General features: G+C 33.9%; 1 non-coding gene across 10 annotated transcripts in view; it reads left to right on the forward strand.

Moving 5' to 3' along the window:
* LOC101865577 (adhesion G protein-coupled receptor L4) overlaps positions 1–14,709 on the forward strand; it is a 118,266-nt gene that overhangs the window by 66,805 nt on the left and 36,752 nt on the right. For 5 of the 10 annotated variants that reach the window (XR_010577600.2, XR_010577606.2, XR_010577605.2 and 2 more), the window contains 6 exons: positions 2,691–2,761; positions 3,672–3,851; positions 3,963–4,146; positions 5,559–5,675; positions 9,232–9,339; positions 13,026–13,231. This is a non-coding gene — a transcript (adhesion G protein-coupled receptor L4). The remainder of the gene's footprint in view (positions 1–2,690; positions 2,762–3,671; positions 3,852–3,962; positions 4,147–5,558; positions 5,676–9,231; positions 9,340–13,025; positions 13,232–14,709) is intronic. The other 5 variants (XR_006691266.3, XR_012429183.1, XR_012429178.1 and 2 more) reach the window with 1 other exon arrangement.

Below are 14,709 nucleotides of genomic sequence, written 5' to 3' on the forward strand. Positions count from 1 at the left end.
CGTCTGCCTCGGTCTCCCAAAGTGCTGGGATTACAGGCGTGAGCCACCACGCCCGGCCTAGAAGGTGTCTTTTTAAGATATTACCCAAGGTCATCACACAACTAATTAACGTTATAGTCAATATTTGAATTTAGATCTTCTAATTAGCAATCCCAGAGACTTTTCCTTCAAGAAAGAGGTAACTGTAGGTTTTAGCCATTTGGATCTGCAAGAGAAATTAGTGTGGATCTTGCTGCAAAATGTAGCCATTTGGCACATTCATTGTAGCCAAGCCAGTTTCACTGGACATTAAAGTCCAAAGTGCAAGAAGGAGGATGGAAATTGAGTTCCTGGAGTCAAGATTTTTATGTTTCTCAGAGATTGGGTTTGGGATGAAGTTTCTAATTTAAACTTGCACATTTAAAGGATTTGAAATTGAGAAAAATCACCATCTTGTTTACTGTTACCCATAGAAGGCATCTCACCTACAAAACAAAGGTATTCAAAGAACATAGTAGTTTTCTTGCTCATTAAATAAATTTTTTTATTGTTGTTTATGATACTTCATGGGTCTGTTCACACTTTCATTGGGGTGTTTTCCCAGTTGGAGTATAACATTTGGTGCTTCAACAGTTCAGCTCCAATAAAGACTCATCTTTGCTTTAGTCCTATATAGTTTTCTCACTTCATTGATTTCATGACAAATGACCACCCTAGTCTGCACTACCGTCTGAGTGCTTCTGTCTTTAGCTCAGCCTAGAATGCTTTCCTTGATGGTTCTCCACATCCCAAGGTCACTTGTCACTACTTGTTCCCTACTTCATTTTCTGTTCATTCATTTTTGTGGAGTGGTAGGTCCTGAATACACCTAGAAATGAGAGGATGAGGGGTGAGGGGTGGTACAAGAGCATTTGTGTTTCTTTAGAAGTGGTGAGCTCAGATTTCTGGGTAGTACAGATTTTGAATACATATACTTGTCAGAAGAACAAGAGCTGTTCTAACCTTTTAGGCCTGGGCTATTAGCTGACCTTGTAAATCTAGTACCATCATCTTTCTAGTGAATGGAACTTTCTTTAAGAATCTAGCAAGAGGCTCACTTTCAATTTTTGGTTTTGGTGGTATGAATTTGGATGTGTTTTCTAGATCTTTGTTGGATTTTTGAATGAGAAATTGGAACAGCTACATTTAAGATAACTAGTTAGATGACATTTTAAATTAGACTTTGATTACACACCCTTTTTCTACAGCAAAGAGTATTATGACACCCTATTAGTTTTAAATCAAATTATAAATTTAAGGTTAGATGTTCATTTATTAATTTAATATAAAGTATCTTGAAGATGTCAGACCTGGGGTAGAAACATAAAAATTTTGCATTAATTCAAGGTAATGATCTAGACTCTTCAGTTTCTTAGAATCTTTTTCTCTAGTAGCAGATTATTTATACTCTATTTATAATGTAAAGCATATTTCACCATAGTAAGTAAATCTTAAAGTTAAGAATATAAACTATGTAAGCTTAAAACCTAGGGCATTTGTTACAGCCTCAATATTTAGCTTTTGAGAATGTAAGACTTAATTCTGTATAATGTATTATTTTATTTATGATGATTGTGTGTTGAGAACCGTAGTAAAATATAACCTGAACAAAAGTAATAAGTTGTGATAAAATTTTAAGGGAATTCAATCACACATTCTGCTACATCTTAGTTTTTTAGGTTAACTTACATGCAAAAATGAAGTTTTGGAAAGAAATTGGGTCACTCTTCTATCCTCCAGATTACACTGAGTTGTTGAAGTCAGTTTAGTTTGATACTAGAAAACAAATAAGTTTAAATGTGTTTCTTAAGTTGGGTCTTTGTTAAATTAGAACTAAGTGTTACATCATCAATGATGGAAATTACTGTAATGACTTTGTTGATTAATCATGCAATTCAATCTGAGAGTGTGGCCCATGAATAATATTTTCAATACTCTCTCAAAATTGATTGGAGGAATTAAATCTAAAAAGTATATGCAGCTAAGTTTGTTATGCCATTGTCTAAATGATGATATTTCTCTAACTTTCTTATAAAATTTGACATGAAACCACTCATCATAAGTAACACTATTTTCAACAAGTTAGCAAGTATATGAGCACTAAAAAAAATTTTTTCAAATATTAAGATTTCCAGATATAGATGACTGCAGTGAGTCAGTTGTCTGTGGTGATCATGCCATATGGGGAAATGTGAATGGTGGGTATAACTGCTCCTGCAAAGAAGGTTATCAGACATATACAGGAAAATCACAGTTCACACCTAATAATGGCACTTACTGCCAATGTAAATTACATTATTAAATTTTATGTGTGATCAAAGAACTATATAAAATATGTAGTACACAGTTGTGAAGTACCACAGAGCTACAGCTTCCAAGAAATGTGCCTGCATTCCTTTATGTTCTATGGAATAAAGAAAAGAAAGCCTATTTTTTTAATTTAATCAAAATTGTAGATAGCATTTTATGGAACTAACATTCCTTGGTCCTTAAAACTCCTTTATTTCATTGTCTGTAAAATATTGCACATTCTAAAACTGAAGAGGAAATTCAAGTGTTAGAGAATGTCCTTTTGATATTTAAATAAGTGAGCAAGATCATTGGGATTTATATGATGAGCTTAGGCAAAAATACTTTTTAAAACTTACTGTATAATCTGTTTTTTCCTACAGAAAATGTGAATGCAAACTGCCATTTAGATAATGTCTGTATTGCTGCAAATATTAATAAAACTTTAACAAAAGTAAGTAGAACAGTTAACAATTTATTTTATTTGGACATTTTGATTTCAATTAAAATGCTTTCAGTGTCACACATTTCAAGAAGAGTAACCAGTAGCTGAACTTTAGGGAGGGTTGAAAACGTTTACATATAGAGATCTAAGCATCATGTTTGCATCAAAGACAGGGTTAATTTGAAAATCCCAAAATTATTTAAAAGGCCTTTTACATATTTAATATGCTACATTTTCATTACTCCATATGTTGGAAAATTCTTTTTATGTAAAAAAGTTGATTGAAAAATAGTAAAGAGATACTTTGACTCTAGACCCATTCCCACATTCTAAGTAGACATAATTGAATGCACCTAGATTTGGTACTTAAAAGAGAACATTTCAAAGAGCAAATAAAGTTGGTGATTTATAAAATAATTGTCATATGATTGAGAATGTGAATCTCAACATGAGTAATCAACTATCAGTTTAAAGCAAATTTTCATTTAATCACATTGTAAAGAGTTTTCTTTGGTTGATTAAAATCTAATTTAAAGTATTATCATTTATTGCTTAGGATATCAATATTTATAAGTACTAAGGAGTTCAAGTATTAAGGTAGATTCATTGGCTAGAATATAATTCTATACTGAAGAATAGGAAGTTATTTTGAAGACTCATTTTTAAAAAATTATTAATTCAAATATGCTCTGTTTGTTTTCTAAAGTAAAGTCTATGCTTTTAGGTTATTTGCTAATCTCTTGTAAATAAATTCAGGTTTCAGTAATGCATGTTATGGTTTAGGTTTATTAGTTTGATATTATTTATGTGTAGACCGAGAAAACCAACTCAGAATAAATTTAACATATAAGTTTTATTCTTATAAAACTCCAGTAGAACTAATTTAGTTTCCTTTTTCTGGACTCATTTTTTTGCTCAGATCAGACCCATAAAAGAACCTGTGGCTTTGCTACGAGAAGTCTATAGAAATTCTGTGACAGATCTTTCACCAACAGATATAATTACATATATAGAAATATTAGCTGAATCATCTTCATTACTAGGTTATAAGAACAACACTATCTCAGCCAAGGACACCCTTTCTAATTCAACTCTTACTGTAAGTATGTTCAGCTTCAACTCTTAATATAATTGGGCTTTGAATTTTTCCTTTCATCTGTGATTAGCGTAGGATTCTAACGTTTCTAAAAGACATGCTTTTTTTCAATAGGAATTGGTGAAAACCGTGAATAATTTTGTTCAAAGGGATACATTTGTAGTTTGGGACAAGTTATCTGTGAATCATAGGAGAACACATCTTACAAAACTCATGCACACTGTTGAACGAGCTACCTTAAGGCTATCCCAGAGCTTCCAAAAGACCACTCAGTTTGATACCAATTCAACGGATATAGGTAAGAAACAAGGGTCCATTTCAAAGTAATCGTGTTTTCCAAATAAGCCATTTTCAAAGTCTTGGGTGGGGGTTAGGCGGCATGGTGTTGAAACTAGTACTGATTACATTGAAAGTAGTTTTATTAGTGTAGAAATGAATGGTGATGCATACTGCAAGAGCACTGTGAATAAAGTACTAGTAAAAAGGATAAATCCACAAGTGTTGTCTCCTTCCTATCATGTCCACCCTTTCTGATTCCTGAACTGTATAGCCATCAAATGGTCAGAGTACATTACTCCTTTGTCATTTTGAGTCTGTCATCTCATGACTTGTCAGGGTCTACCTTGACCAACGAATTTTTGGATATTGTGTGTTTGTTTATTTGTTATTTTGAGACAAAGTCTGGCTCTGTCACCCAGGCTGGAGTGCAGTGGCGCAATCTCAGCTCACTGCAACCTCCACCTTCTGGTTTCAAGCAGTTCTCCTGCCTCAGCCTCCCGACTTGCTGGGATTGCAGGTGTGTGTTACCACGCCTGGCTAAGTTTTGTTCTTTTGGTAGAGATAGGGTTTCACCATGTTGGTCAGGCTGGTCTCGAACCCCTGACCTCAAGCCGTCCACTTGCCTCGGTCTCCTAAACTGCTGGGATTACAGGCATGAGCCACCATGCCCAGCCGGATATAACACATTTAAACTTCTATTTAGGAATCCTTTGCATGTTGATAATATAAAGCAATCAACATAGCAAATTAGAATGTTTCTTGCTTCCTACAAATTCATACCTAAAATACTCAGAATCTTGTGTCAAATTGAGGATGCCTATAAAGTTTTTCTGAGGAAGCAAGGTAAGTTTGCTGAAATAATCACTGCATACATCTATACTGCATTTTCTGAGTGGCATTCTGCTGTGCAACCGCAGATTTACAAAAATCTCATCAGGATTCATCATTTACTCTAAATCAAAGTTTCAAGGATTGTGACTAATATGTAAGTGCTCTGTATTTTTATAATGTTTCTGCATGAAAATGGTGATAATACAGCAGGTCAAAGGAATTATCACTCAAACGTTTAATTAAATCACTCATTAGTGAGTTATAGACACTATTCTGTAAGACATTGTAGTTGCTTATCTTTGCTTTAGTAATTGTAATTTTACAGCTTCCTTGGTTACATACACATATTATATTTTATTTAATTAAAAAAAAAGTTAAACCATGAGTGCCATAGTGAAATTAAAAAATTAAAACTTGAGTCAGATTTTTAACACATATATTACATTGTCCAAACATGTTAAGAATATGTTCACTCTACCTGCTATAAATAAGTTGAAACACAACAATCATGGATGAAATTATCTCTAAGCTAATATATTTACCGTGTATATTGATTAAACTAATTTCAGGGTTTTTTTTGTTTTCATGGTTTTGTTTCAGCTCTCAAAGTTTTCTTTATTGATTCGTCTAAAATGAAACATATTCATCCTCATATGAATGTGGACGGAGATTATATAAATATATTTCCAAAGAGAAAAGCTGCATATATTTCAAATGGTAGGACTTTAACAATCTAACAGACAATGTATCAGTGAATTTGCAATAAATACTTATGCATTTGATTACATCATATGTACATGGAATAGGTATGGTTTCCTATAAAAACATATGATGTATGTACAGTATACAGAATATCCATATTCTTACTTGAGATTTCCATTCTGATATAAATACTGGGGAGGATTTTGGCTGACAATATCTGGGTCCTTGTCTTAACTCCAACTTTTGTTACTGTCTGAAATGTTTGAAATTCTCATGAAAATATACAAAGAGCTCTGATTTTACTACTCCTTATACAGCAAAGTCACTATATTTGCAGTTCCTTTAATTTTTCTTCCTCAATAATCCATCATATTCTTCATCGTGAGACAAAATTTGTGATTGTGTGAGGAAGAAAAATAGAGATTTTTTAAAAATAGGTTTTTTTTTTAACATGTTTGCTTTCGTTCTGGGAAACATGTGCATAACATGCAGGTGTGTTACACAGTTATATGTGTGCCGTGGTGGTTTGCTGCAGCTATTGACCCATCCCCTAAGTTCTCTCCCCTCTTTCCCCACCCCCCGGCAGACCCTGGTATGTGATATTCCCCTCACCGTGTCTGTGTGTTTTCATATTTCAACTCCAACTTATGAGTGAGAACATGTGCTGTTTAGTTTTTTGTTCCTGTGTTAATTTGCTGAGGATGGTTGCTTCCAGCTCTCATCCAAATACCTGCAAAGACATGATCTCATTCCTTTTTATGGCTGCATAGTTTTCTGTGGTGTATATATACCACATTTTCATTATCCAGTCTATCATTGATGGGCATTTGGGTTGGTTCCATAACTTTGCTATTGTAAATAGTGCTGCAATAAGCATACGTGTGCAGTGTCTTTATAGTAGAATGATTTATAATCCTTTGGGTATATACCCAGTAATGGGATTGTGGGGTCAAATAGTATTTCTGGTTCTAGATCCTTGAGGAATCACGACTGTCTTCCACAATGGTTGAACTAATTTATATTCCCACCAACAGTGTAAAAGCGTTCCTATTTCTCCACTGCCTCACCAGCATCTATTGTTTCTTGACTTTTTAATAATCGTCATTCTAACTGGCATGAGATGGTGTCTCCTTGTGGTTTTCAGTTGCATTTCTCTAATGATCAGTGATGTCAAGCTTTTTTTCATGTTTGTTGCCTGCACAAATGCCTTCTTTTGAGAAGTGTCTGTTCATATCCTTTGCCCACTTTTTGATGGGGTTATTTGATTTTTTTTCTTGTAAATTTGTTTAAGTCCCCAGTAGATTCTGGGTATTAGACCTTTATCAGATGGATAGATTGCAAAAATTTTCTCCCATTCTGTAGGTTGCCTGTTCACTCTGATGATAGCTTCTTTTGTTGTGCAGAAGCTCTTTAGTTTAATTAGATCTCATTTTTCAATTTTGACTTTTGTTGCAATTGCTTTTGGTGTTTTTGTCATGAAGTTTTTGTTCATGCCTATGTCCTGAATGGTATTACCTAGATTTTCTTCCAAGGTTTTTATGGTTTTGGGTTTTACATTTAAGTCTTTAATCCATCTTGAGTTAATTTTTGTCTGTGGTATAAGGAAGGGGTCCTCTTTCAGTTTTCTGCATATGGCTAGCCAGTTTCCCCAGCACCATTTATTGAATAGGAGATGCTTTCCCCTTTGCTTGTTTTTGTCAGGTTTATCGAAGATCACATGGTTGTAGATGTGTGGGGTTATTTCTGAGGTCTCTGTTCTTTTGGGTACCAGTATCATGCTGTTTTGGTTACTGTAGCCTTGTAGTATAGTTTGAAGTCAAGGAGTGTGATGCCTCCAACTTTGTTCTTTTTGCTCAGGATTGTCTGGGCTATATGGGGTCTTCTTTGATTCCATATGAAGTTTATTTTTTTTTCTAATTATGTGAAGAATGTCAATGGTAGTTTGAATAGCATGGATCTATAAATTACTTTGGGCAGTATGGGCATTTTCACAATATTGATTCTTCCTATCCATGAGCATGGACTATTTTTCCTTTTGTTTTTGTCCTCTCTTACTTCCTTGAGCAGTCATTTGTACTTCCCCTTGAAAAGGTCCTTCACATCTCTTGTTAGCTGTGTTCCTAGGTATTTTGTTCTCTTTGTAGCAATTGTGAATGGAAGTTTATTCATGATTTGGCTCTCTGCTTGTCTATTGTTGGTGTAAAAGAATGCTTGTGATTTTTGCACATTGATTTTGTATTGTGAGACTTAGATGAAGTTGCTTATCAGCTTAAAGAATTTTGAGGCTGAGATGATGGGGTTTTCTAAATAAACAATCATGTCCTCTGTAAACAGAGACAATTTGACTTTCTCTCTTCCTATTTGAATACCTTCTATTTCTTTCTCTTGCCTGATTGTCCTGGCCAGAACTTCCAATACTATATTGAATAGGAGTGGTGAGAAGAGGGCATCCTTATCTTGTACCAGTTTTCAAAGGGAATGCTTCCAGCTTTTGCCTATTCAATATGATATTGGCTGTGGGTTTGTCATAAATAACTCTTATGATTTTAAGATATGTTTCATCAACATCGGGTTTATTGATAATTTTTAACATGAAGGGATGCTGAATTTTATTGAAGGCCTTTTCTGCATCTATGGAGATGATCATGTGGTTTTTTGTCTTGGGTTCTCTTTATGTGATGGATTACATTTATTGATTTGTGTATGTTGAAGCAACCTTGCATCCCAGGGATGAAGCCGACTTCATTGTGGTGGATAAGTTTTTTGATGTGCTGCTGGATTCAATTTGCCAGTATTTTATTAAGGATGTTCACATCGATGTTCATCAGGGATATTGGCCTGAAGTTTTCTTTTTTGTTGTGTCTCTGCCAGGTTTTGGAATCAGGATGATGGCTGGCTTCATAAAATGAGTTAGGGAGGAGACCCTCCTCCTCAGTTGTTTGAAATAGTTTCAGAAGGAATAATACCAGCTCTTCTTTGTACCTGTGGTAGAATTCCAGAGACTGTGAATCCATCTGGTTCTGGGCTTTTTTTGTTTGGGAGGCTACTAATTACTGCTTCGATTTCAGAACTTGTTATTGGTCTATTCAGGGATTTGACTCTTTCTTGGTTTAGTCTTGGGAAGTTGTATGTACCCAGAAATTTAACCATTTTTTCAAGATATTCTAGTTTTTTTGCATAAAGGTGTTTGTAGTATTCTCTGATGGTAGTTTGCATTTCTGTGGGGTCAGTGGTGATATCCCCTTTATCATTTTTTATTGAGCCTATTTGATTCTTGTCTCTTTTCTGCTTTATTAGCCTAGGTTGTGGTATATTTTGTTAATTTTTTTTAACCAGCCTCTGGATTCATTGATTTTTTTTGGAGGGTTTTTCATGTCTCTGTCTCCTTCAATTCTGCTCTGATCTTAGTTATTTCTTGCCTTCTGCTAGCTTTTGGATTAATTTGCTCTTGCTTCTCTAGCTCTTTTAATTGTGATGCTAGGGTGTTGATTTGAGATTTTTCTAGCTTTCTGTTGTGGGCGTTTAGTGCTATAAATTTTCCTCTTAATACTGCTTTTTCTGTGTCCCACAGATTCTGGTTGTCTCTTTGTTCTCATTGGTTTCAAAGAACTTCCTGATTTCTGCCTTAATTTCCTTATTTACCCAGGATTCATTCAAGAGCAGTTCGTTCAGCTTCCATGTAAGTGTACGGTTTTGAGCAACTTTTCCAGGCCGGGCGCGGTGGCTCACACCTGTAATCCCAACACTTTGTGAGGCCAAAGCAGGTGGATTATGAGGTCAGAGTTCAAGACCAGCCTGGCCAGGATGATGAAAGCCCATCCCTACTAAAAATATGAAAGTTAGCCAGGTGTGGTGGCAGGTGCCTGTAATCCCAGCTACTCAGGAGGCTGAGGCAGAGAATTGCTTGAACCCAGAGGTGGAGGTTGTAGTGAGCTGAGATCGTGTCATTGCCCTCCAGCGTGGGTGACACAGCAAGACTCTATCTCAAAAAAAAAAAAAAAGAAAAAAGAAATCAGCTTTTCCTTGGTACCTAACTAGCAAGTAAGTAGCTACTATTTCAATTTAATCATTTATCTGTTATTTTAGTGTAATGCATTCAGAAAAAAAACTCTGCTGATAGTAGAATTTTGTTGTTATTCTCATATAGGTAAAAATATATTACCTAGAGAAATAGGAATTATAAAATTTTTGCAAAGAAAATAATAATATTTCCTATTTTCTCTAGGTAATCTATTTTTACCTATATGAGAACAACAACAACAAAATAGCAAAATACAATGGAAAATATATACTGCAACACACATGTTGTCTCATGGAGAGACACTGTTTCATAAAAAGAAGTATTTTTGTATCCTCTATTCTTTCTTGTCATGTTCTGCACAAAAGTGGGAAATAGCCATAAATGAAGTAAAAATAACTAAGTCATACTGCCATTGAACCCTTGGCTTTTACTCTATTATACCGTATTCTAATTACCCAAGCACACATTTTGTATTTAGGAACAAATCCAAAGAATGTATTAACTGTTGAAATTTCAAAGACAACTTGGTACTGTTTGGAATTTGGATAAAAAGACATTGAAAATACTGATTATGGTGATAGATGATGAAATTGTTATGGAATTAATATCCTGAAGAAATTTTGTCTGATATTATGGTAGCTTTGTTATATTTAATGATCCCACGGAGAAAGTGACATTTGAAAGGGACAGTAATATTAGCTCTCAATAAAGGAGAGTAAGAAAATGTGTTTTGCTCAAAGTTATATCTTAAAAATAAGAACAAATCTAACACATTGATCAAACCCTATCAAAGATGTCTGCATGTATTTATTAATTTATTGAAAAATTAGTTAATAAAACACATGCATTCTTTAAAACATAAACAGTACTATTGGTAGGAAAATAAAGGAGGTCTATGCAGCACAAGTGAATTTTATTTTTCTTTTTTGAGACAGGGCCTTACCCTGTTGCTCAGGCTAAAGTACAGTGACATGATCATGGCTCACTGCCAGGGCTCCCAGGGCTCGACCTCCCAGGGCTCCAGTGAGCCTTCCACCTGAATCTCCCAAGTAGCTGGGACCAAAGAAACATGCCACCATGCCCGGCTAGTTATTCTGTTTTTGGTAGAGACATGGTTTTGCCATATTTCCCAGGCTGGTCTCGAACTCCTGCCTCAAGTGATTCTCCCACTTTAGCCTCTCGGGATTACAGACCTGAGCCATGGTACCTGGCCCCTGGATTTTTAAATATATATTTTTTATAGACTGAATTTTAGAAGCGTAAAGAGGAAGGGTTGAGAATGAACAGAACAAGATTCAATGCTCTGATCTATCGTTTTATGATAAAAAGATAACAGACTTTTCTTAAGAGATTTCACGTATTTATTTTCAAATTACTTATGAAATCAACATTTATGTGAAAAAATAGAGCAGCATATGAAGCTCTATTGAGAAGTGGTTTTAGTTATTCTCAAGTTAAAGTGGCAATAAAGCAGTTTGAGAGCAATGATTCTCTAAGGAGTTCATTGCATAGTGTATGTGGGTAAGATTGATTTGAGAATTTAACATAAGGAAAAATCATAACTCTTGTCACCTCAGTAGTTTTCTAATAGTTTGGAAAGCAACTTATGCTTGGACCACAATAATAAAAAACTATTAATTTCATTCAAAAGAATTAGAAGCAACAAAACAAAATAGGAATAAGGAAGAAGACCTACTGAATGGGAATCTTTAAACAAACATATATCGGTATTACTTCTAAAGCAAAATCTCCAGAACTTAGCATAGTTATTTGCACTGTGTAAATGCTCAGATATGTGTTCTGTCAATTGAATTGAAGGCTATGTCTGGTTCCTGGTAAACATATGGTAATGTTAACAAATATAGGAAAGATCTTAGGGCAAAAAGACTACAGTAAGCATTGTGAAGAAGAAAAACTAGGAAGGATGGATGATGATTTATTAGGAAATGATCTACTCTGTTCAAATTAGTCAAAGTTTTTATACTCTTTGTTAGTGAATAAACCCCTAATTTTTTAATAAAAGGTACAGGTTTGATAAGAAAATTTAAAGCTAGAGCAAGCCTCGAATTCGTGAGAAATCATAGGAATTGAAGAAGTTCAAAACCCTGGGAATGGAAAAATAAATACTGAGACAATATATTTGTAAAGGAGGTGAGAAGATGTTTTGGAGGATTCTCTGTGGCACCCCATACCAAAAGTCAGAAAATGATGTTAAATAAATATTTTTCTTCAAAAAGGAAAGCAGTAACTAGTAGATTTTTAAAATCCATCTTATACTTTTGATTTGTCATTTGATTTTGAATCATCTTCTACTACAACTCCTGAGATGCCACTGTCCCACGACGTGGTTCATCAACTGGACCTGGTCATGTAGACCTAACAGGTATCCAAGTCGTGCCTCAGGCCCTTGTCTATTTATAGGAAAGGCTGGGACAGTTGTCATCTTTTGGAGTCATAATTTCACTAGCCCAACGATGTCATACTTTCTTTAATATAAGTTTTGTAAGATGGCACTTGAGGAAAATCGTTTATGTAATGTATCTGGGTTTAGCAAGGCTCTTAACAATGTCTCTTAAGGTACCTTTTAAGATTAAGAGAGAAAACATAAATAGCAATACACTTTGGCAACTTCCAGCTCACACAGTCATATCCAAATAATTCTATTTATTCATGTGATGTGGAGGTTTCCAGTTTTGTTATTACAGTCCTTTGTATTTGATGATATTAATATTTGTATTTATAATTTTGTGCTATTTGGTTATATGCTGCTGCACTGCATTTGGTGAGTTTTAGGGACATGGATAATGGCCGCCTCTCAAGGAAATAAATTTTCTACCCTGACATTGCATAATTACATGTTATCAATATTAAATATAAACCATTGTATTAGGCATAAGTTTGAATTCAGTGGCATGTTACAACTCCTTCAACTCCAAATTGTCTTGATTCTATCAGCCTGTGATAATTTCCTCCTAATACCTCTTAAATTCATATATTTATACGAGGACATAATAACTCAAAATTTAATTATTCAAGTGAATACACTTCACACTCTGGTTCTTGGTCAGGATTTTGGCGTAAATTTATCTAGGACTATTTTTCTTCTAACGATAGTTTGTGTAAAGGGGATATTTATCTTCAAAATCTTAGAGGTCAGAGAATATGTCTTACTATGGTTTAACAATGCAGGCATGGGCTTATTGTGGTCCATATTTCAGTATCTGGGTATTTGTATAACTTCCTAATGTGAAACGTTTCTCTATTCAATTTTTATATTTATCTTAAGAGTGTATATACACTTTGTTTTATAAGAATTTCACTAAATATACTTATTTTATTGATAGGCAATGTTGCAGTTGCATTTTTGTATTATAAGAGTATTGGTCCTTTGCTTTCATCATCTGACAACTTCTTATTGAAACCTCAAAATTATGATAATTCTGAAGAGGAGGAAAGAGTCATATCTTCAGTAATTTCAGTCTCAATGAGCTCAAACCCACCCACGTTGTATGAACTGGAAAAAATAACATTTACATTAAGTCACCGAAAGGTAAGCTGTTTTTCTGGTAGTTATTGGCTATGACTGTGATATAGTCAGAGAAGTGGACTCTTTGTTGTGTCACATCAATTATCTAAGTCTTTGAGTTTAAAAATACAGATTTGAAATTAAAAGAGTGAAGTGGTTTTAACTAATTTTTCTACAAAATATTTTTGTACTTTCAGGGCTCTTTAAACATTCTAATTAATACCAAACAATTTATTAATTTGATTATCTGGAAATAAGCAATATTTTTGTTTTTTTTAAGTACACCGTTTATTTTGGAAATATCCATAATTTAAAAGAATAAGTTATTAAAAAGTATCACAATCAGAGAAATAAATAAATGTCACTTGTGTAATAAGTGAGGTGTTTCATTAATACTTGTCATTTAAAATAATATTCGAAGGGATTCTGGTGTTGATTAAAAGAAAATCTTAGCAAAATTTACAATATTTCATAAAGAAATTAGTGGAGGCCATTTGACTCTTATTTTTTATTCTATTTCACTTTTCAGACTCATATAATTAAAGTTATACAATAAAAAACCATGATTAGAACTAACCAACTATTTAGCTATTTTAGTTAAAAATAAATGGGGGCAACTCAGAATCACAGGTTATTTGCAACAATTTCACAATTGATGTTATCTTAAACTTTCAACAGAATTTCAGTTCTAGTACATGATTCAAGTACTTTCGAAGTTCCATTTGAAGTACCCTGAAGTTGAGCAATTATATTTGCATTATTATGGGAGAAAAGGGGCTTTCTTAAAAAAAAATAATATATTTGCTTACACACAATACAAACATGCCACTGTTAAGTAAAAACATCAAAGGTAGAGAGAAACTAAATGTATAAAAAATGCAAGTAAATAATAGCTCAAACCTAAATAATGGTAAGCAGCATGTTGAGGAAAAAAGAAAATGTGAAATTGTTTAAGACTGGAAACCAAACTTAGACTTCTATTTAAGATGCTAAATGCAAAATACACTTTTAATACTAGAAACCAAACACTGTTCTTTTACATGGTCTGAAGGTTTTTCTGTTTTTTATCAGTAGAATGTTTTACAGCTAAAGAGTTGCCAAGAACAACCCACTTCACCAATCCCTGTTTGACAAAGACACAAAATAAAATGCATATTTAAACAAAAACTCTTCACAGTAATTCCTGGGAAAACTTAATTGCTCTTATCTGGCTTTCTGCTCAAATGTATTTTCCATTCAAAGTAATGACTGTTACGAAATTTCACCACTCTTCTCTGACAATAGACCTACTTAGTCTCTAGTTCCCTCTCTCTGAGAATGAAATTTTGGTCCCATTTTTTCACCTGAGAAAATAAAAACTATCTCTTAAGTAATATGTTCAGTGTCCTGGTTCCCTGATAATTTATCTGTGATTTGACTGATTGATACATACTTCTACAGTACCTCAGAAGAATAGCAACACTAATTATAGTAATATTAACAATTATCATAGCAATCAATAA

The sequence above is a fragment of the Macaca fascicularis genome, chromosome 1 (assembly GCF_037993035.2).
Source record: "Macaca fascicularis isolate 582-1 chromosome 1, T2T-MFA8v1.1".
NCBI lineage: Eukaryota > Metazoa > Chordata > Mammalia > Primates > Cercopithecidae > Macaca > Macaca fascicularis.